The sequence below is a fragment of the Chenopodium quinoa genome, unplaced genomic scaffold, assembly GCF_001683475.1.
Source record: "Chenopodium quinoa cultivar QQ74 unplaced genomic scaffold, ASM168347v1, whole genome shotgun sequence".
Lineage (NCBI taxonomy): Eukaryota > Viridiplantae > Streptophyta > Magnoliopsida > Caryophyllales > Amaranthaceae > Chenopodium > Chenopodium quinoa.
Window position 1 is genome coordinate 2,872,242 of NW_018742238.1, and position 21,952 is coordinate 2,894,193.

At 35.3% G+C, this 21,952-nt stretch overlaps 1 long non-coding RNA gene across 1 annotated transcript; it reads right to left on the reverse strand.

Moving 5' to 3' along the window:
- Positions 1 to 19,505: 19,505 nt before the first annotated feature.
- Positions 19,506 to 20,288, reverse strand: LOC110735533. Its single transcript, XR_002514125.1, has 2 exons — positions 20,182 to 20,288; positions 19,506 to 19,716 (listed from the first exon to the last, which is right to left on the reverse strand). It is a non-coding gene; the product is annotated as an uncharacterized LOC110735533 (long non-coding RNA).
- Positions 20,289 to 21,952: the final 1,664 nt, after the last annotated feature.

The window sequence follows — 21,952 nt, forward strand, 5'->3', positions numbered from 1 at the left end:
GTTTTCCCTTGGACGTGGAATATTATCATTGCGAGGAGGATAGTTTCAGGCGAAGCAATCTTCTAATTTGGAAGCAGTTACAAGGCGTAGCGGTTTTCAGGCGGGATGACATTCTCTAGCTTGCAGGAGGTCATCAAAACAATTTGGTTACTTTCAGAGACGTGTGCTCGACGGTGCAAGATACGCGTTTCTTAAATCTTTTATCTGTTTAACTAACGCTAGTTTTACAGGTATCGGCGTTATAAGATTGATTTAGGATCGCAGAACGTTCTGAATCATTCTCCGTCCCTATCGATACTTTGACTTTCGTTTTCTAAACTTGCGTTTCTCCAAACTTAGTCAAAGTGGGGGCTTCTATAGACACCCATTTGTGTATCCCCAAAACCAAACCCGCTGATGAGTGCCTTTCACGTCGAATCATAATCGAATGAAGTGAAAGTGTGGAAAGGTCTAGTGTTGCGGAAACTTTTAACTCTTTTCTCTTCTTCCTGTTTTTGAAAACTTTATTTTAAGAAAATAGCCAATCCAGTTTGGTTGGTCCATGATATGGGTCCAATAGTGGTGTAGTTGGATGGCGCTTGCAAAGACCTTTCCAACGATATATTATAAGCCCAATTCCGATGAATATTGAGGAAGTTATGGCCAATTTACTAAACTGGGCCCGGTTTGAGTTTTATGTACGGCCCAATGATCTAGGGGAGGGCCTAATATGATTTAACATTCCTAATGCAATTAGGAATGGTTTTAGTCTTCTAGAACATTATAGAAGGTTATTTTCATTCATAATTCAATTAGGACTTTTCAGAGTTTTAATCAAGATTAAATAGCATTTTCGATGGAATTATATTATTTTATCTTCTAGTACAGGAAATTTATCAGATTTTCGAAAACGCGTGCAAAACCACTTTGGCGTCCAACCCCAGGCCTTGGAGCCTAGAATCGGGATTGGCGCCAGACGCCAGCATTGGCGCCTGGCGCTAGCCACTGGCCCTGATGCCAAGGTTGTTTTGCGGTCTTCAGACTCTGTTTTGTTAAATTATCTTTTTTGGATGATTTTCTCTATAAATATCGTATCAAAAACTCCGTTTTGATTCACTAATTCTCTTGATTCTTAAGTTTTAATCAACTCTCTTCATTCAAAATTATTCGTCAATTACCATTCATTAATTCTCTTCATCTACATCTATCATTCACCAACTCTCATCAAGATTTCCTTGATTATTCTCTTTCTCTCTTTTCTAAACTTTGCTTTTTAATACAAAATTCCGCATTCACAAGATCTAGAAACACTTAGCCATATTCGAAGTTGCCTTCGCCCTAGACGTGAAAGGTTTTAATTTCTGAGGGTTTGGTCTCAAATCTCTCTTTCAATTATTTAATTTAATTGTTTTGATTATTATTTTCCTTGAAGTTACTAACGTGTGTATTTTGTTATTAGAAAGAGGTACGAGGCATCCAAGTAAGTACTTTAATGGTTTAATTGATATTATGATGTAGAAATCATGTTTAGATTGTTATTATGATTCCTGGTATCATGTCTAGGGTAATCTTAATATTAAATATGATTGTTAAGATGCTTCCTATGTTCTTCCTAATATTTATGATTGTTAGTATCATGTTAGGGCTAAAGATTTGATTTTTATTGCTTAGTGACATGCTAGGGTTTGTTATTAATCTTGTTAGTATCATGCCTAGGATCTTGCTATGCTTTAACATGATCATGATTATGATTATGATTGATATTATTATTATTAATGATGTTGATTATTTATTATGTTGCTTGATTATTTATTATTATTATTATTTGCTTGATCACCTTTTATTGCATGTTTAAAGGGAATTGGTACTTGTAATCGCGCTTAATAAGATAATTAATAATCTTGTTAGGTTAACTTTGATTATAATTCAAGTGATCGCCAATAATAGTTTATTTGTGCATTAAATTCAACCAACATAGATTAAACAGGTTTAGGGTTAATCCTAATGATTGCATGTTAATCAGAAAGCGCACATGAATACGAGCAGAATAAAGTAGAGGCCTATTATTAGGGCAGGTTCAATCTCTTTTAGGTTGGATTTGTACCATCATCCCCGAACCCTTATTTGGTTCATGACCTTATGGAGTTGACGATCTCTTGGATCGTTAAGGGGTGTAACCTTCACCTCGTGAACGGTTTACAAGTTCCTTAAAAACTTGTTGGCGACTCTTTTGCTCTATCTTTTTCCCTTTTGGACGCCACCGTACTTTAGTGTATGATCACAGTGGGGTTCAAGCTAGTGGGATTTTTAAAGGCTTGAAACTATTCCCTACAGGTTTATCTTTCGGAAGTGGAATCTCATCATATTTCTTTTGGATTTCGTTCATAGCTTTGAGAGCTTCACTTAGAAGATGCGATACCTCCCTCATAGACAGTGTGAGAAATTGTATATCTTCCTTACTTGCCGGTTTTGGGAGGTTATCCTTGACATCGAAAAAGATTTCCTCTTCTTTTTCTATGGCACGGATTTCTTTGGTAGGTCTAATGAGAGATGAGGGTCAACCTCGTTTTCCTCATCAGAGATAGCCAGGGTATGAGCGAGAGGTGCATTGTCAATGCTTGGCTTCTTACTGGCAGGGGGCAATGACAGCTTGTTATTGTCAATCAAGTCTTGGATAGCTTCCTTGAGCTTCCAACAGTTTTCAGTGAGATGGCCCCTACCTTGGTGATACTTGCAGTGTGCATTGGGGTTCCAGTTAGCCGACCTATTCTCAACTGGTGGGTCCCCAAATGGTCCAATAGGAGTTATAAGACCCTTTGCATTTAATCGATTAAATGCGGTGTCATAACTCATGCCAATAGGAGTGAAGTTCCTCCTAAATGGTTTCTTCGGTCCTTGACTGTTCATAGCAAGGACTTCTCCTAAATTAAAAGTGCTAACGTTGTTTGAGTGGGCAGTTTTGGAAGAAGAAGGATTGTCGTTCTTCTTTCCTTTCCAGCCACTGTTGTAGTTATTGTTGGAAGCTTTTAATTTAGACAAGTCATCTTCAATATTGATCCCAATGTCATAAACGGCTTTGAAGGTATGGAGATTATTTTGGTACTTGAGATGCTTGGAATATTTTTCTTGAAGATTTTTGATGAACAGTCTCACAGATTCTTTTTGAAGTGGCACCTCAATCATCTTAGCTGAGGTTTCCCTCCATTTGTTAAAGAAAGAGGTGAAGCCTTCATTCTCTTTCTTCTTGAGGATTTCAAGTTCCCTATGGTCAGTCTCGACTTGAATGTTGCACTTGTATCTATCAACGAAAGCGTTTGCTATGGACTCCCAGGTAGAGGTCTTTTCTTTCTCAAGAGAAAAGAACCATTGTTGGCAAACGGTCTCGAGAGATAATGAGAACAGAGAGGGGAAAACTTTCTTATCTATACCCTTAATACTCATTATTGTTTCAAATGCTCTTAAATGAAAGTAAGGGTTGTCAGTTGCTCTGAATTTTGGGATGTCGTTGGCGTTGAACTTCTGCGGAAGAAGTTCTTTGTCCACCGAGACCCCTTGTGATGTAAGCTCTTGAAACTTGTAGTCGCTAGACAACTTGCTTAGACTCTCTTGCATGAGGTCCATCTGTTGTTGCTTCACGGGATCATCGATCTTGAGTGCGAGAAGCTTCAGTGTCTCAGTCACGGTAGCCAGTTGGTTCTTAAGATCATTGACTTCTTCTTGCGTTGCCATTATGGTCTTAGCTTTCCTCTTACGAGCTATGGGTTTGTCGAAAAGTTGGACTTGTACGAAGAGGTTGTCTTTGATTAACCGTCCTTCTTTTCTTGACCACGCGCTGTAAATTAAACCATTTTGCGTTTTAATTTCTTGACTCGAATCAACTTGACTTCACGGTTTATTTTAAGGAGGAAAAGAGAAAAAAAGAAAAAAGGGGTGCATATTTTTGGCAAAAATAATGTACATATTTTTAGCAAACTAAGTATAGTTTTTTTTTTTGTTTTGGAGGATTAATATCCGATTTACCCCCTTAAAAAAATGACAGAAAAAAACGCGCACACAAGACTCTCTTAAACATGGTCAAAGTATGTGTATTGGTGTGTGCGTTGAGTGTAAGTGACATGCTTGGGCTCTTGTGTAAGACCATGGGACTTAGTGCCTAAACTCGATCATCGACTCAAATAAGTACTATTGACAGCAAAATCTAACCGAATTAATTAGCAAACTGATTAATTAGACTCTAGGTGATGACTCGACCGATAATCCGAGCTGTCGGCCAAACGACAGGACTGGCGTCGCACCGTGGATCTTGGCGCCAGACGACAGAGCTGTCGTCAGGCGCTACACTCCATAATGTGGCGCTACAGCTCAGACCTTGGCGCCAATATTGGAGCTTCGATCTGGGACTGTTTTCGGTGTTATTAGTCAATTGGGGTATGCCTAAAGTCGTACTAGGTCAATTCTGATTAAAATATTAGACTTTATTGACTCAAATTAATTAATTAATTAGGAAAAGTTCTTTAAGTCATTAATTTATTTAGTCACAACACAAGTCAACAAACGGTTAAGAGAATAGAATACTTATGCACAACAAATAATGCACAATTAGGTCAAGTAGGCACAATATGATGCAATGCATTTGCAACCTAACCATGGCTTTAGTTCTCTAAAGTTCGGGATATGGTTTAGTCAATAAAGGGTCCATGGTTAATTGTCCGGATGCACCGCGCGGAAGCCTAACCTTGAAGGGTTGGCGCGAGTGGATGGGACACCGTGAGTTTAGAAAAAACTCGCTTCCATAGTTTGGTGAATTCAACATCTCGGATGTACCCTTTGTTGCACGGAGCGTTCAATCGGGTAGATGGAGCAAGAATTCCTAGAGGGTTATGTCCATATGTAGAACACATATGGGTTTCAGAAAAGTGAGAAAAAATTCAATCAGGAAGTAGGATCGAGCAAACAATACGAAAAACCGGTCGAAATTAGAACGCATATTTCTGGCTCGGTATTGGGGGAAATTGGCGCCAGCAAACAGAGACTGGCGCTAGCTTTTAACTGTAGCGCCTGGCGCCAATACTGGCGTCTGGCGCTACGACTAAAATGCTGGTGCCAAGCTCTGGCCCCTGATGCTACTTCCCACATGCCTCAGCAGCTTTCTGTGCTCGATAAAATTTTCCAGTTTCGCGCGGTATTATTTCAGTCCTAGTTGTGAAAGATATTTCTCAAATTTCCTACGTGTAAAATCCTATGTTTTTAACTCATTACGAATGGTCTTTCCAATGAAATCTTTTTTATGCATATGACAATAATGTTAATAAAAATTACGCACATAAAATACTTAGAACTTTTCGAGTCTCATCCACTCATTCTAAATCATTGCCGAAACAAATTCAGGAATTAAAATAGAAATCCTCCCAAGTGGAGTCGCCAAAAATTGTAGGGAATAAATTTCAAGCTTTAATCCACTAGCTTGAACCCCACTGTGATCATACACTAAAGTACGGTGGCGTCCAAAAGGGAAGGAGATAGAGCAAAAGAGTTGCCAACAAGTTTTAGGAACTTGTAAACCGTTCATAGGATGAAGGTTACACCCCTTAACGATCCAAGAGATCGTCAACTCCATAAGGTCTAGAACCAAATAAGGGTTCGGGGATGAAGGTACAAATCCAACCTAAAAGAGATTGAACCTGCCCTAATAATAGGCCTCTACTTTATTCTGATCGTATTCATGTGCGCTTTTTGATTAACATACAATCAATAGATTAACCCTAAACCTGTTTAATCTATGTTGGTTGAATATTAATGCACAATTAAATCTATTATTGGCGATCACTTGAAATTATAATCATATTTAACCCTAAACAAGATTATTAATTATCTTATTAAGCATGATTACAAGTACAAATTCCCTTTAAACATGCATAAAAGGCGTGATCAAGCAATATAATAAATAAATATCAAGCAACATAATAACAATCATAACAACAAAATTATAATCATCATCAAAATAACAATAATAATAATATTCACAATCATCATAACGATTATAATCATAATCATATTCATGTTAATATTAAAGCATAATAATAATAGCAAGATCCTAGGCATGATACTAACAAGATTAATAACAAACCCTAGCATGTCACTAAGCAATAAAAATTAAATCTTTAACCCTAACATGATACTAACATCAATAAATATTAGGAAGAACATAAAAGGCATCATAACAATCATATTTAATATTAAAATTACCCTAGACATGATACTAGGAATATCATAATAACAATAGAAACATGATTTCTACATCATAATATCAATAAAACCATTAAAGCACTTACTTTGATGCCTCGTACCTCTTTCTAATAACAAAATACACATGTTAGTAACTTCAAGGAAAATAATAAACAAACAATTAAATTAAATAATTGAAAGAGAGATTTGGGACCAAACCCTCATAAATTAAACCTTTCACGTCTAGGGCGAAGGCAACTTCGAATATGGCTAGGTGTTTATAAGTCTTGTGAATGCGGAATTTTGTATGAAAAAACAAAGTTTAGTAAAGAGAGAAAGATGAATGAGAGAGTTGATGAATGATTGTAGACGAATGGTAATTAAAACTGATAATTCGTGAGAATTGGTGAATGAAAACAGAGTTTTTAATACGTTATTTATAGGGAAAATCAGGCAAAAAGATAAAATAACAAAATAGAGTCTGACGCACAAAAAACAGAGCTGACGCAATAGGCACCAACACTAACGCCAGACGCCATTGGCTAGCGCCAGGCGCCAGGCCTGGTTCCAGGCGCCAAAGCCTGGGGTCAGGCGCCAAGCCTGATTTTAATGCGTTTTCGAAAATCAGATAAGTTTACCGTAATGGAGGATAAAATCATATAATTTCCTCGAAAATGCTATTTGATTTTAATTAAAATTCTGAAAAGTCAAAAGTCAATTTATCAATGCTAATTGAATTAGGAATGAAAAGAATCTTTTAGAAGAATCTAGAAGACTATAACCATTCCTAATTGCATTGGGAATGATAAATCATATTAGGCCCTCCTCTAGATCATTGGGCCGCATATAAAGCTCAAACCGGCCCAGTTTGGTAAATTGGCCATAACTTCCTCAATATTCATCGGAATTGGGCTTATAATATATCGTTGGAAAGCTCTTGTCAAGCCCTATCAAACTACACTTTTATTGGACCCATATCATGGACCAACAAAACTGGATTGGCTGTTTTCTTAAAATAAGTTTTCAAAAACAGAGAGAAGAGAAATAAAAAACTATCCGCAACACTAGACTTTCCACACTTTCGCTTCATTCGATTATGATTCGACGTGAGAGGTACTCATCACCGGATTTGGTTTTGGGGAGACACAAATGGGTGTCTACAGGGATCCCTTGATATGATCATGGTGTGAGTGTGTGAAAGTGAATAAGAATGCATTTTTATTATGGCCGCACCTCGATGTGAGGTTGCCAGAATGAGCTCTAGTCGAACCTCGCACAAGTGTGTATACCTCAAAAAGGTCTTTTTAAGGGTTGTAACGTGGTTAGGCTAAAGGTTGAAGAAGAAGGGGATAAATGGCTCAAAACCCTAGATAAGCCCCCAAGGTGTGCAACTTTGTTTTTGAATATTTGTATTTTTATGCTTGAGTTTCTACTTTTTTTTTTTTTTTTTTTTTTGCTTTTTTTTTTGTTTTAGCATTTATTTTATTTTTATAAGTGTGGACAATCCCGATCATTCGGTCTATCACTCACTTGGCATTCATGTTTCTCAGGCACGATACCGAGCACTCGATAAGAGAAGCAATTTGAGACGTGTTCATATCAAAGACATGTTCATGTCAAAGACATTGGAACACTTGCCCATTGTTACACTTTTATTTATTATTTTTTTTGCTTATTATTTGTTATTTTAATCTTTTGAATTCACTCAAGCCTGTTTTAGAATTGCATAAGTTGCACACTGTCCCATCCCAAGGTTAGGTAGATATGGGTTGAAAAATGAAAGGTCTATCGTTAGACAAGGCTCAAAGTGGTTTATGAAGAAAGGATTGTAAATTAGAAGGGTGAAAGGCAATATGATATGGCTACAAGGGGTGCCTCAAATCATTGGTATACCTTGTGCTTAATTCGACAATGATATTTTTTTTTTTTTTTTTTGCAATGTAATGAAATGATCATATGCAAGAAAATAAATGCTCATTTTATTAAAAGAAAATAAATAATGATCCTACAAAATTAAGCTAAGGGAAAAGAAAGAATATACAAAAATAATCTAAGGGAAGAGAAAGGTGCCTATGCTAGACTTATTGGGGAAAGGAAAAAATTGAAAAAGAAATAGAAAAAGAGGTCATGAAATCTTGTCGGTGAAGTTCGCCTCTTGTCTTGTGTCGTTTGCTCCGACATCATGTTAGGGCTACAATTATAATCATAAATCATAAAAATAATCATAATAATGTTAAAGCATAATAATAGCAAGATCCTAGGCATGATACTAACAAGATTAATAACAAACCCTAGCATGTCACTAAACAATAAAGATCAAATATGTAGCCCTAACATGATACTAACAATCATAAATATTAGGAAGAACATAAAAGGCATCATACTTTTAATCATACTTAATATTAAAGTTACCCTAGACATGATACTAGGAATCATAAAATATCCTAGAAATGAAATCTATATCATAATAACAATGTAAACAATTAAAGTACTTACTTGGATGCCTCGTACCTCTTTCTAATAACAAAATACACACGTTAGTAACTTCAAGGAAAATAATAATTAAAAAAACAATTATATTAAATAATTGAAAGAGAGATTTGAGACCAAACCCTAAGAAATTAAACCTTTCACGTCTAGGGCGAGGGCAACTTCGAATTTAGCTAGGTGTTTCTAAGTCTAATGAATGCGGAATTTTGTATTTGAGAGAAGGCTAGTTTAGAAAGAGAGAGAGAGAGAGTAATCAAGAGAATCTTGATGAGAGTTGGTGAATGAAAACGGAGTTTTTAGAAAGCTATTTATAGAGAAAATCAACCAAAAAGATAAAAAAAACCTAAACAGAGTTATGACCCGTAAAACCAGGTTAGCGCCAGGCGCTAAGGCTAGCGTCAGGCGCCAAGCTTAGCGTCAGGCGCTAATGCTGGCGTTTGGCGTTGACTAAGTTTTTGATGTGTTTTCTTAAAATCAGATAGAAATTGCCGTACAGGAGGATAAAATTGTATTTTCCTCAAAAACGTTCTTTTATTCTGATTAAAACTCTAAAAAGTCAACAAAAGTCATTTTTTCAATGCTAATCGAATTAGGAATGAAAAGAACCTTCTAGAAGAATCTAGAAGACTAAAACCATTCCTAATTGCATTAGGAATGATAAATCTATATTAGGCCCTCCTCTAGATCATTGGGCCGCATATAAGGTTCAAACCAAGCCCAGTTCAGTAATTTGGCCATAACTTCCTCAATATTCATCGGAATTGGGCTTATAAAAAATCGTTGGAAAGCTCTTTTCAAGCCCCATCCAACTACACTACTATTGGACCCATATCATGGACCAACCAAACTGTATTGTCTGTTTTCTTAAAATAGGTTTTCAAAAACAGAGAGAAGAGAAAAGAAATTAAAACTTTCTACAACACTAAACTTTCCACACTTTCACTTCATTCGATTATGATTCGACGTGAAAGATACTCATCACTGGGTTTGGTTTTGGGGAGACACAAATGGGTGTCTACGGAAGCCCCCACTTTGACTGAGTTTGGAGAAACGCAAGTTTCGAAAACAAAAGTCAAAGTAGCGATAGGGACGGAGAATGATTCGGAACGTTCTGCGATCCTAAATCATCCTTGTAACGCCGATACCTGAAAACTAGCATTAGTTAAACAGATAAAAGAGTTAAGAAACACGTATCTTGCACTGTCAAGCACACGTCACTAGAGGTAACCGATTTGTTGTGACGATCTTCCGCTAGCTAGAGAATACCGCCTGAAAACTGCTATGCTTGTAACTGCCTCCAATTTCCGCTGTGATAGTCTTCGAAAAGATCACTGCTTGTTGGTCCTTAATGCTGCTAAGCCAGTACGTTGGCGCTTTGCTGCTTGTGAACCAGTATGTCGGTGCTTTTGCTGTGATGACAATCCTCTTTTCTTTGGGAATAGTTGTTGTAGGCGTCGTTTGAAGTGCGCCTACGTTAAAGCATGTATGAATATGCTTGGCACTCTTAGGAAGTGGGAATTGACATAATACGATTAGGGACAAATAAAATAGGGAGCCTCCAACAAGTTTTTAAGGAACTTGTAAACCGTTAACGGATCATAAAAAGGCAACCACGAATAAGTGACAACAAAGGAAACAACGATTGACCCGTGAAGGTTACACCCCATTCATAATCCATGAGATTACTAACTCCATATGGTTCGGAACCACAAAAGGAGGATCGGGGATGATGGTACGAAGTGAGTCACGGAGTCACATTCGCCCGTATTGGCCTCTACTCGATTCTTATTGTGAAAAGTGATTCATGCGATCTAAAAGGCATACAAACAAAATATTCAATTTGCTCCAAACTATTACTAGGCTAAATTGGTTGAATATTAATGCAACATATAATTCTAAAATATTGTGATCACTTGAATTAATTAACAAGATTAAAAAGGATCCTAAACCGGTCGTCCAAATTATCTTATTAGGCGTGATTTTCAATTACATATTCCCTTTAAACATGCAATATAGTGATCATAATAACAATAGAATACACATTAATATTGGAAGAAATTTAACAATAATAGTGTTAGTCAAATCAAATAATAAACCTAATCATGATACTAGCAACAAGAATAAAATAAGTAATTAAATTAATTAATTACTCACATTCCTCGCGTTCCTTTAAATCGCTACATCATGAATAAATAGTTAGTAACTTCAATAAAAATATAAAGCAAATGAAAATTAAATTAAATAAAAATTAGAGTTGATTTGTTCCAAACCATCAGTTAATTCTACCTTTTCACGCCTTGGTTTAAGGACAGAACCTCGGGTTAAGTATGGACTCCTTGGAGTGCTTAGGGGAAGTATTTTGAAAGAAGAAGGGTAGGCTAGTGTTTAGGCTAAATAGGGAGAAGAAAATTATTTGATGATCAAGCTTTTTGATATTGTGATTTACTTGACCACTGAATTGACCAAGTTTGACTTGATGTGACATGACATGTGTATGACTTGTGAGTGTGTGTGCGTATATGTGTGTGTGCAAACACAAGAAAACGAAGATGCAAAAGCAAAATTTTTCCGTCAATTTTTGTCATGAGTGGAGGGTACCGACTTTCTCCCGAAAAAGAAAGATGTGAAAACTGAACTTTTATTTTCGAACTTCCCTTGATGAGAAAATTTTGAAAAAGTTTTTTTAAACTTCCCCAAAAGAAAAGACGCAAAAAAAAAAAAAAAGAAGTTTTGAACTTCTTCGTTGAGCAAGACAAAATGAATCGCATGGATTGAATTGCTTTTCTTGAAAGTAATGTATGCATGATGCATGTCCTTAGGCTAGGAGGCTAAGGACAATTACACCATGTGACACGATGAATGAACTTAGGTCATGGAGCTAAGCATCATATATGGTGTAAAGAAACGATCTTGAACGTCACTTAGGTCTAGAAGCTAAGCACGTATACAGATGAAGTGATTATTGCATAATGAACGTTGTTTAGGTCAAGGAGCTAAGCACGATATGCTTTGTATGATTAAAAATCATTGATATATAAATGTTTCTCAACACATTATGCGATGCATGAAACAATAAATATTGCTCAGGTTAGGAAGCTAAGCAAGTATACAATGTTTCTTCTAATGAATGTTGTCTTTAAATATGATGAAACATGCACAGTGTTGAAACAAGATTTCATGATAAAGGGCTCTTAAAGGGAAGGATGATTGATATGGATATGGATGTGTGAGTGAAGTGTGTGAATGTGATACTAAGGCTGGCTGCAAGGGTTATGGCGATGGAAAGAGATGTGAGAAGAGTCAAAGATGATGACTCTTTAGGCTAGGTAGGCTAAATGATGTGGGTTCAAGCCCCAAGTCTAGCTCTAAATGGGTAGGGGTAAGCATTAGATATTCTTTGACTCGATCATGCATAGATATGAATATGAATGTGGCCGCACCTCAATGTGAGGTTGCCTACGTATCCGTTAGGAATCAGGCCGAACGTAGCTCTAACCAAACTTTGCACAAGTGTGTGTACACCTCAAAGAGGTCTTTCAAGGGTTGTAATGTGGTTAAGCTGAAGGTTTAAGGAAGAAAGGGGTAAAAGGCTCAAGACCCGAGAGAAGCCCCCAAGATATGCAATTATGTATTAGAGTTTGCAAGTTTTATTTTTCATATATTTTTTTTGTTTTGAATTTCCTTTTTTATTTTGTTTTTATTCTTTTGAATCAATGTAGGAAATCTCAGATCATGCGGTCCATCACTTACTTAGCATTCATGTATCTCAGGCACGGTACCAAGCACTCGATGAGAGACGCAATTTGAGACGTGTTCATATCAAAGACATTGGAACACTTGCCCTTAGACATTGTTTTATTATTAATTTGCTACTTTTTTTTAAAAATTGCTTTTTGAATGTTATACAATTACACATCTTCAAATCCCAGGGTTGAGTGAATGTGGGTTGAAGAAATGAAGGCCAAACGTTAGACGAGGCTCAAAGTGGTTGATGAAGAAATGGATATGTGATTGAGTGGTTAATGGGGAATGATAGGGTTGCAAAGGTGCCTCAAATCATTGGTTTACCTTGTGTTTAGTTCGGAAATTGATGTTTTTTTTTTGTTTTGCTTATCACGTGATCGAATGTAAGAAAGAGATGCTCATTAATGAAGAAGGTAAGAAATGTGACATATAGACACATGGATAAGGAGAACCTATGCTAGACTTTTTAAGGGGAAGGGTTTGAAATAAAAGAAGAATAAAACATGAAATCTTGGTGAGAAGCATGCATCGTGCATTGTCTTCATGGCTGTTTATGAGTAACTTCTTGTTGCCTGGTGAAAATAAAAAGTTTCTTGTTGTTGATGCTTTGGTTGGAAGGAAAGAAGGAAGGAGTGGCATTCCCCTTATTCTTCCAACTATTGCCTAGTGATTTTACACTCAAGTACTGTGTAAGGATGAACTCACTTAATGCATTCACTCAATACTCGAATTGGAAAGGAAGAGTGTATGAAACAATTTTGAAAACTGATGGGAAAATCTCCACTCATTCCTATTACGATAGAAAACGACACATGCATGGTCCTAGTATACTATCATAAACAATACAGTGCATTACTCGAAGACAAAGTGTGTGCAATGACTCAACATATGTTATTAGGTGAGTTTATTAAGACTCGTGGTATGATCGCATGGCTAGACATGAGGACGTTGTGAAAAACAACAGACCCAATGACCAAATAGCACGGAAGACTAAAAGACAAACTAACTTGATTAATTTTGTCCAATTTTAATATTTATGCTATTTACTAGGTGAAAATGGTCCCTTGGCAATCGTTAGTCACAAATAAGATCAACCACAATCAAAGACAAAGAACACATGTTAAGGTTAGCACAAAAAATCACAAGAAACTAGGAAGAGGACTAGAATTCTAGAAGAGTTATGACTCATGGGTAAAAAAATAAATAAATAAATAAAAATAAAAATCTATAATCCTATGTTATACGAGTTGAGACGGATTAAAGGATTTGGCTAATACTAACTTGACACGAAAAGATATAAAAAAAAATTAAAAATAAAACAAAAGAAAGTTGACGCTAAAAAGACACCTAAATCGGACAGGCTGTAATATATCGGTTATAAATTTTTATCTGTGACTCTGATTGGGACGAAACCAACTCTAAATGAGAGATAAAACTTAGGGCTACAGATCCATAGGTGGCACGACACGTAACTCTTTCTAGAACTCCGGATATGACCAAAACAAGTTGACTCTTGTGCGGTATACAGGAATAAAAATCCGGGTGACTCAAATTTTTTTTAAAAAAAATCTATGGCTCGACTCTAATAATAGAAAAAGGGTTTGATTAAAAAAATAAATAAAAAGTCAAAAAATGCACATATAATCAAATTTTCACGAATGATGCAATGAAGTTCGCAACCTAAAGTCAAGATCTATGTTCCACTATGGTCAAGCTTTTGGGTGTCAAAGGGTATCATGGTTAAGAGTTTGGACGCGTTTGCAAGGCAGCCTCCCTTGAGGGTGTATGCCAACGAGCGGCTCCGCCAGTTCGTGATGAAATCAAACTCGACTCCATGTTTTGGGTGGATTTAAAAACTCGGATGAACCCTTATTGCCATGAGCGTTTTCGGGTTGATAGAGCATAAATCCCCCGGGCTAGCCACATACGTAGAACACGTACTATTGTGGCAAAATAGGTAACCTAAAAAACTCATATGCATATGTGACAATGCCAATTAAATCGCAGGAATACAATTCAAGAATCTTTCAAGTCTCATCCACTCATCTTAATTAAATACCGATCACTCAAATCGATAAATAACCAAGAATCCTCCCCAGTGGAGTCGCCAAATTGTAGGCGTCGTTTGAAGTGCGCCTACGTTAAAGCATGTGTGAATATTCTTGGCACTCTTAGGAAGTGGGAATTTACATAATACGGTTAGGGAAAAATAAAGTAGGGAGCCGCCAACAAGTTTTTAAGGAACTTGTAAACCATTCACGGATCATAAAAAGGCAACCACGAATAAGGGACAACAAAGGCAACAACGATTGACCCGTGAAGGTTACACCCCATTCATAATCCATGAGATTACTAACTCCATATGGTTCGGAACCACAAAAGGAGGATCGGGGATGATGGTACGAAGTGAGTCATGGAGTCACATTCGCCCGTATTGGCCTCTACTCGATTCTTATTGTGAAAAGTGATTCATGCGATCTCAAAGGCATACAAAAAAAATATTCAATTTGCTCTAAACTATTATTAGGCTAAATTGGTTGAATATTAATGCAACATATAATTCTAAAATGTTGTGATCACTTGAATTAATTAACAACATTAAAAAGGATCCTAAACCGGTCGTCCAAATTATCTTATTAGGCGTGATTTTCAATTACATATTCCCTTTAAACATGCAATATAGTGATCATAATAACAATAGAATACACATTAATATTAAAAGAAATTTAACAATAATAGTGTTAGTCAAATCAAATAATAAACCTAATCATGATACTAGCAACAAGAATAAAATAAGTAATTAAATTAATTAATTACTCACATTCCTCCCGTTCCTTTAAATTGCTAAATCATGAATAAATTGTTAGTAACTTCAATAAAAATATAAAGCAAATGAAAATTAAATTAAATAAAAAGTAGAGTTGATTTGTTCCAAACCATCAGTTAATTCTACCTTTTCACGCCTTGGTTTAAGGACGGAACCTCGGGTTAAGTATGGACAATATCTGTCTATCTTTCAACATCTTTTAATTCGGATAAAAATAGGAATTTCAAAAAGAAAGGTTTTATTCAATTTCAAACTCTTTAATATTATCTTTTCAAAAAGGATAATTCGGATCTTTTAGAAACTTTTAGAAGTTTCTAATTAATCCTAATTGGTTTAGGAATTGGATTAAATAATTTGGACCCTCCACATAATCATTGGGTCGTAGGTAAGGTGGGCTTAGGTTCGGTTTGGGCTCAGTTTAATATTTTGGCCATAACTTATTCGTTATAACTTGGATTTGGGCTTATAATATATCGTTGGAAATCTCTTTTCAATCCCTATCCAACTATTTAATCATTGGACCCATATTATGGACCAAAATAAACTGGATTAAACGTTTTTTATAAAAAAGGACACGAAATGAATTATTTTTGGTTTAAAGGCACGAAAAGAGGAAAATAAGTTATGGTTTGGGGAAATGGGCTAGGAATTGGGTTTGTTTATGAAATGAAAATATGGATTTAAGCACTCCAAAGATTAAATACTCAACCCGACCAATAATGGCGGTGAAAGGTTGTTCATCATCAGGTTTGGTTTTGGGGAGATATTTTTAGGTGTCTACAGTTGCCAACACAACTCTCTTGTATGATGTATGACAATCCGATTTAGGGAAAGTTGTCAATGCTTTGTAACAATCCATCCTTGGAAATGTTGCTACGATGAAGCGACAATCCGTATCTCGGAAAATTTGCTAAAATCCAATTTTTGGGAAAAGTTGCCAATGCTTCGTAACAATATGTCATAAGAACTTTGCTACGATCGACAATCCACATCTTGGAATATAACTCTTGAAAGCAATCCACCTTGAAAATTTTCCAATGCTATGCGACAATCCTTTTAGGAAAATATTGCCACTATTGACAATCCGCGTCGTGGAACATTTGCAAAAAAGAGTCGACCGACAATCCACTTCGGGAAAATTTGCCACTTTCTGAAATGAATGACAATCCACGTTGAGGAACTTTTGCCAAAATTTATGATGAGTAGAGACCTACGACAATCCTTTGGGAAATTTTGCCATAGGGAATTGGGTGTATGACAATCCAATCTCGGAAAACTTGCCGGCGATGACAATCCGAACTTGGAAAAATTGCCAAACAAAGAAGGAGCACGACAATCCACGCTTGGAAACTTTGCCAGAGATGACAATCCAATCTTGGAGAAATTGTCATTGAAGAAGATGCACGACAATCCATGTTTTGGAAATATTGTCAGTTGGAGATGACAATCCAATCTTGGAAAAATTGTCGTTTAAGAAGAATGCGCGACAATCCATATTTGGAAATATTGTTGTTTATGAAGAATGCGCGACAATCTGTATTTGGAAATATTGTCGTTTAAGTGCTTGCTTTTAATCCGATACGTTGGTGCTTGTAATGAGCCAGTGTTTTAGGCGCTTAAGCTAAGTGAGACGGTTTTTAGTCAGATCAATCACTTACTACGATTGTAATCGAGCCGACTACTAATCATGTCAATTTTTTTATAGGGGCTAACTAGCGTACCAAGGAACCCAAAATTGCTGTATGAGGTCGAAATAGCCGTTCTAGGAGGCTTCGAGCTCTGTCGCTGCCGAAATATCTCTGGCGTCAAGAATTGGCTCTGTCGCCAGACGCTGGGATCTAGAGTCAGGCGCTACGACATCAGCAACAACGTTCGGCTGGAACAGTTCCAGTTAGGGTGCTGGTGGCGCCGTGGCTGGGCTTTGTTCCTAAGCTACGGTTGTGTGCTGGCTGACTGTCGTGCAATGCAGGACTTGTTGCCTGCGTTGGTTGGGGTTCTTCCCTGGCTGACGTGGCAACAATTTAAAAAAAAATAAAAAATTGTTTTATTTAAATTATTTGTTTTAAAACATTTTTTCAAGATAAAATATGATTTTATTTTGGAGATAAAATCAAATTTCAAAAGTTGGTTTTTGATAATTATCCGTAATTAAAGTTGTTAATTTTGGATAGGATTTGTTAGAATATTCTGAGCATATTCAAAAAAGGATAAAGATTGATTTAAATAATGTGATTATCCCATTACTATTTTTAGATATAATTGATTTAAAATTTTGTGATTGACCACTACAAGAAAAATCACTTTTCATAGCGATTATTTCGTAGCGATTGTTCATTCGCTACAATATGCAAGTATGTTTGTGAAATAATTAAGGATGTCGTATCATTTTTACAATCGCCATGTTTTTCCCATATAAAATCGATACTGAAAGCATAATAATACATATCAACACTATTTTTACAAATTTATATAATTTTGAGAAATCGTATCATTTACAATCGCCACTAAATCCTAAAAAATCGATACGAAAAGCCTTTTCAACACTAGATATATAAATATTTTTTGACAAAGAATACATAAAATATGTCATAGCTTATTGGTGAAACATTTAATATAAGAGTTTGAGGTTGCATGTTTGAATCTTGTAAAGATCACAAGCATTTTTGTTTTTTTTGAAGAAAATGAGTTAAACATTTATAGCGATTGTAATCGCTACAATAATCACCAGGATTGGATGTAGTTTTTCGTATCGATTATTGAGGCCAACCCCAGCGATATTGAAAACCACTACTAAAGACTAAGGCAACGGGGGATATTGTATCGAATGACCATTCGTTGGGAAAGCTTTTTGTTGCAATTACAATTGATACTAAAGGTTGAAATAATCGCAACGAAAAGTTTATTTTCTTGTAGTGGACTAGTAATTAGGATACAATTTCCTAACATTGTTATGATAATCTTTGAGGATAAATATGATTTATATCTTAGGATTAAAATAAGATTTGATTCTATCTCATGAATAATTTAAAATATTCGATATTTTATTGATGATCATGAATAATATATGATATTATCTAATTACAGTAATTAATTAAAATATGAGATATTTAGATGCCATGTTTCCTTAATTGTGAACATTCGATGTTGTAGTTTAGGAAAGCATGATGAGTGATTTATTATGTGGCATTGAATAATATATGATGTTATTTTTGCTATATAATGACTAGTATGGCCCAATAGATTTCTAAATACAATCTGCGTATCGTGATGTATTTTTGTAATCTTAGTACGGTCTACGTACCGATAAAGTATTTTTGTAATTTTATTTTATTTTATTTTATTTAAGTAGTAGATAGAATAGAATAGAATTACAGGTTGCAGATAATCCAAGACGCCCATTAAGTGAAGGCCCAAAGGAGCAAGGTGGATGAGATCCATGATGATTCAAGTGGGAGATTTTACTTTATTAGTTTTCTTAGGATTAGGGGCCATGCTATGTCTTATTTATAAATTCAGTATTTTATGCATGTTAGATTTTATTGATGTTTTTTGATGATGCGCTAGAGTTCACTATTTAATCACAACATAATAAATCTAGGTCACGGTAATATTGAGGCAGCTTTTCCAATTAAAAACCCGATGAAACCTTCGATCTTTTATGATGAGTCGGCCTCAGCAGAGTGTCATATTATATCTTGGGGAAGTGGGGGTAGATCATGTTCTACGCTTTTAATTGGTTATACTCAACAATGTTACCTAAAGAGTTTAGAACCTTGAAGTTAAGGGTAATAATTAAACATGTGATGGATAATTATTCAACCAAGAATTACAAAGAGTTGTAATCGGTAAAGAGTTTACTCACCTTGAAAATTCAATGCTCAATGGTAGGGCCTCAATTTGGTAAATTATTGCACAAATAAACACTAGTAGAAAAAAGCAATTAGCCACCGGTTCAAAACCCCCCTATGCCACTGGTTTTGAACCGGTGGTCATTTGGGGGGTGGCAATAATCTGATGCAAAAGCCACCGGTTCAAAACCGGTGGCAAAAACGAGTATTAAACATTTTTTGGGTATTACAGTTGGCGGATTTTTTTTTTGGGTATTAAACATTTTTGCCACCGGTTAACCGGTGGCAATAACAGCTACATAATTTTTTTTTTCTTTTTTCTTTTCTGCTGCAATTATAATACTATTACTATAATATAAAAACAATCAATGTAAGGCAAATAACATCACATGAGCGCAAAAGAATTGTTATTGTAAATTGTTATTGTACAATACTAAAAAAAATTAAAAAATTACATTGAATTATAATCAAACAATGAAATTTAGCTTTAAATTATTGTACAATAAAAAATAATAAATAAAAAAAATACGTCTAAAACAATTTTTCAAAATCAAAGTCTTGAATCTTGTTGCATGTCTTGAATCTTGATGCATCAATTAACACCTGCATAAATTAAACCCAGAATTAATAAAACTTACCAAAAAATGCGAAAAAAAAAACAGTACCCAAAAAATTCACGAACTGTAAATTATAAAAAAAAAAAAAAAAAATTCGCGAACCCAAATATTTCACAAACCCAGAATAGTTCACGAACTCATGCATGTACCTAGACAAAAAAATGATCCAAATATTTTGAAAATCAATTAACCCCAAAAATTTAGAAAATCAATCAAACCCAGAAAAATTTCGAAATCACTTAAACTCAGAAAAATTTCGAAAATCAATTAACTACAAAAAAATTTCGAAATAAATTAAATTTTAAAACCCAGAAAATCAATTTTGAACTCCACCATAAATAACAAAACCCACCCACCTTAAACCACCGTAACCACAATCACCACCACAACCCACGAATTCCACCAAAAAAAAACAAAAATCAAAATAAAAGTAAGAAAAAAGAGAAATTACCTCGAATTTCACCAAAAATCCCCCGAAATTATCTAGAATTTGGGTTATAAAGGTCAAATTCGACCATGAAAACTCTAGATCTAGAGTTTTCATGGTCGAATTTTACCAGAAAAACCTTAGGCGGCGAAAGTAAGTGGCGGCGGCGGCGGTTTTCAAAAGAGGTGAAGAGGAGGGAGGAGGCGAGGGAGATAAGAGAAGAAGAGCAGAGGGGATGAGAGAAAAGAGAATGAAGGTGTACTGAGCTGAGAACGAAGATGAGAAAATGGGTATGGAGGAGCTGTGAGGAGTGAGGAGAGATAAGTTCAGAAAGAAAAAGGGAGGAGAGAGAAGATGAGGGGGCTAGGGTTTGGTAAAAGGGGTTAATATATAGGAAGGAACAAAAGGGGTGGGTTTTAGAAAAGGCCGGGTTTTTATTTTTTAACAAAGCCACCGGTTCGAACCGAACCGGTGGCAATACTAATCCCTCAAAATCCCGCCCATTTTTCCCCTATTTTTGCCACCGGTTTTTGAAAACCGGTGGCCATTGAGCGGTGCCTTTTTACTAGTGAAAGGATCTTGGAAACATTTAATTCAATTGGGATCAATTAATATTGAATAAATGTTTTAAAGTTACCAATTTGAATTCGCTTATGGTACTTTAAATTTTAATAAACATAATTGAATTTTGCGTTAACTTATAAGTAACATGTCGTTCTAATTTTATATTATATATAATCTCCTCGATTGAAAATAAAGTTGAGAAACGTTCTCAAAAGTTTAAAAGATAATCCATAAATCCATATTCCAATTTTGCTAAAATAATTCTAAAAGGCTGTTTTAGAAATCCATGTCTAAGGTTGGTTTTGTTCAAAATGTTTGAGTAAATTGCCAACACATCTTCATTTTGAAAAATGTTTCAAGGGATATAATGAGATGGGAAGTACACATCCTCTAAAAGACAAGTATAGAAACCAATAAAATCTCTTATCTTCAATATGATTGAATATAAGAAAGTGATTGGAAATCTCTATGATCAAAAGTTGATCAAATGACGCTACTCTTCATACACTTTATATAAGAGTTAAATAGTTGATTAAACTCTAATATGAATAATGATTGAATAGTCTTAGAAAAAACATGAAAAGAGCTTAAAGTTGTTATGCAAAGTATCATTTTGAACCTAAGAGAAATGTTCTAAGTGGCTCAAATGGGAAAGGTTTAGGAATATAAGAGGATTGCATTAAGAAGTTATAGACTAAGAAATGCAAACAAGTTGCTACTTCTCAAACCTAGAACTACTTACATGCTAAAAGTTGTTATGAACAACAAATGTTTCAAATTAAATGGACCAATTCCAATTGATTAGAAACTACCTCATATAGTTGGAAGGTAAATAATGGAAATGTTCCAATTTAAAAATTATATTATAGAAATTGATTTAGCATATTGATACTTCTTGGACATATGATGTCTTGTTTAGATCACTCATTGCACAATGTGGTTGAACTAAAGGAAGAAATTAGCTAAAGGAGAAATAAATCTACAAGTTTAGAAGAGAATGTTGCTACTTCACAAGTAGAATCTACAAGTCTGGAAGCAAAAGTTGCAACTTTACAAGTAAAACCTATATTTCACCTTACCTTATTATTGGCTAGAATTAAATAAACGTTATTTGTTCTTGCCATTAACAAAATACTATTCAATGTTAGTAATGACTAAACATCGAAGATTCAAAAACGTGGAATAGATGTTATTCTATGCTTTATTGAATCATAATGCGTTTTGAACTGCT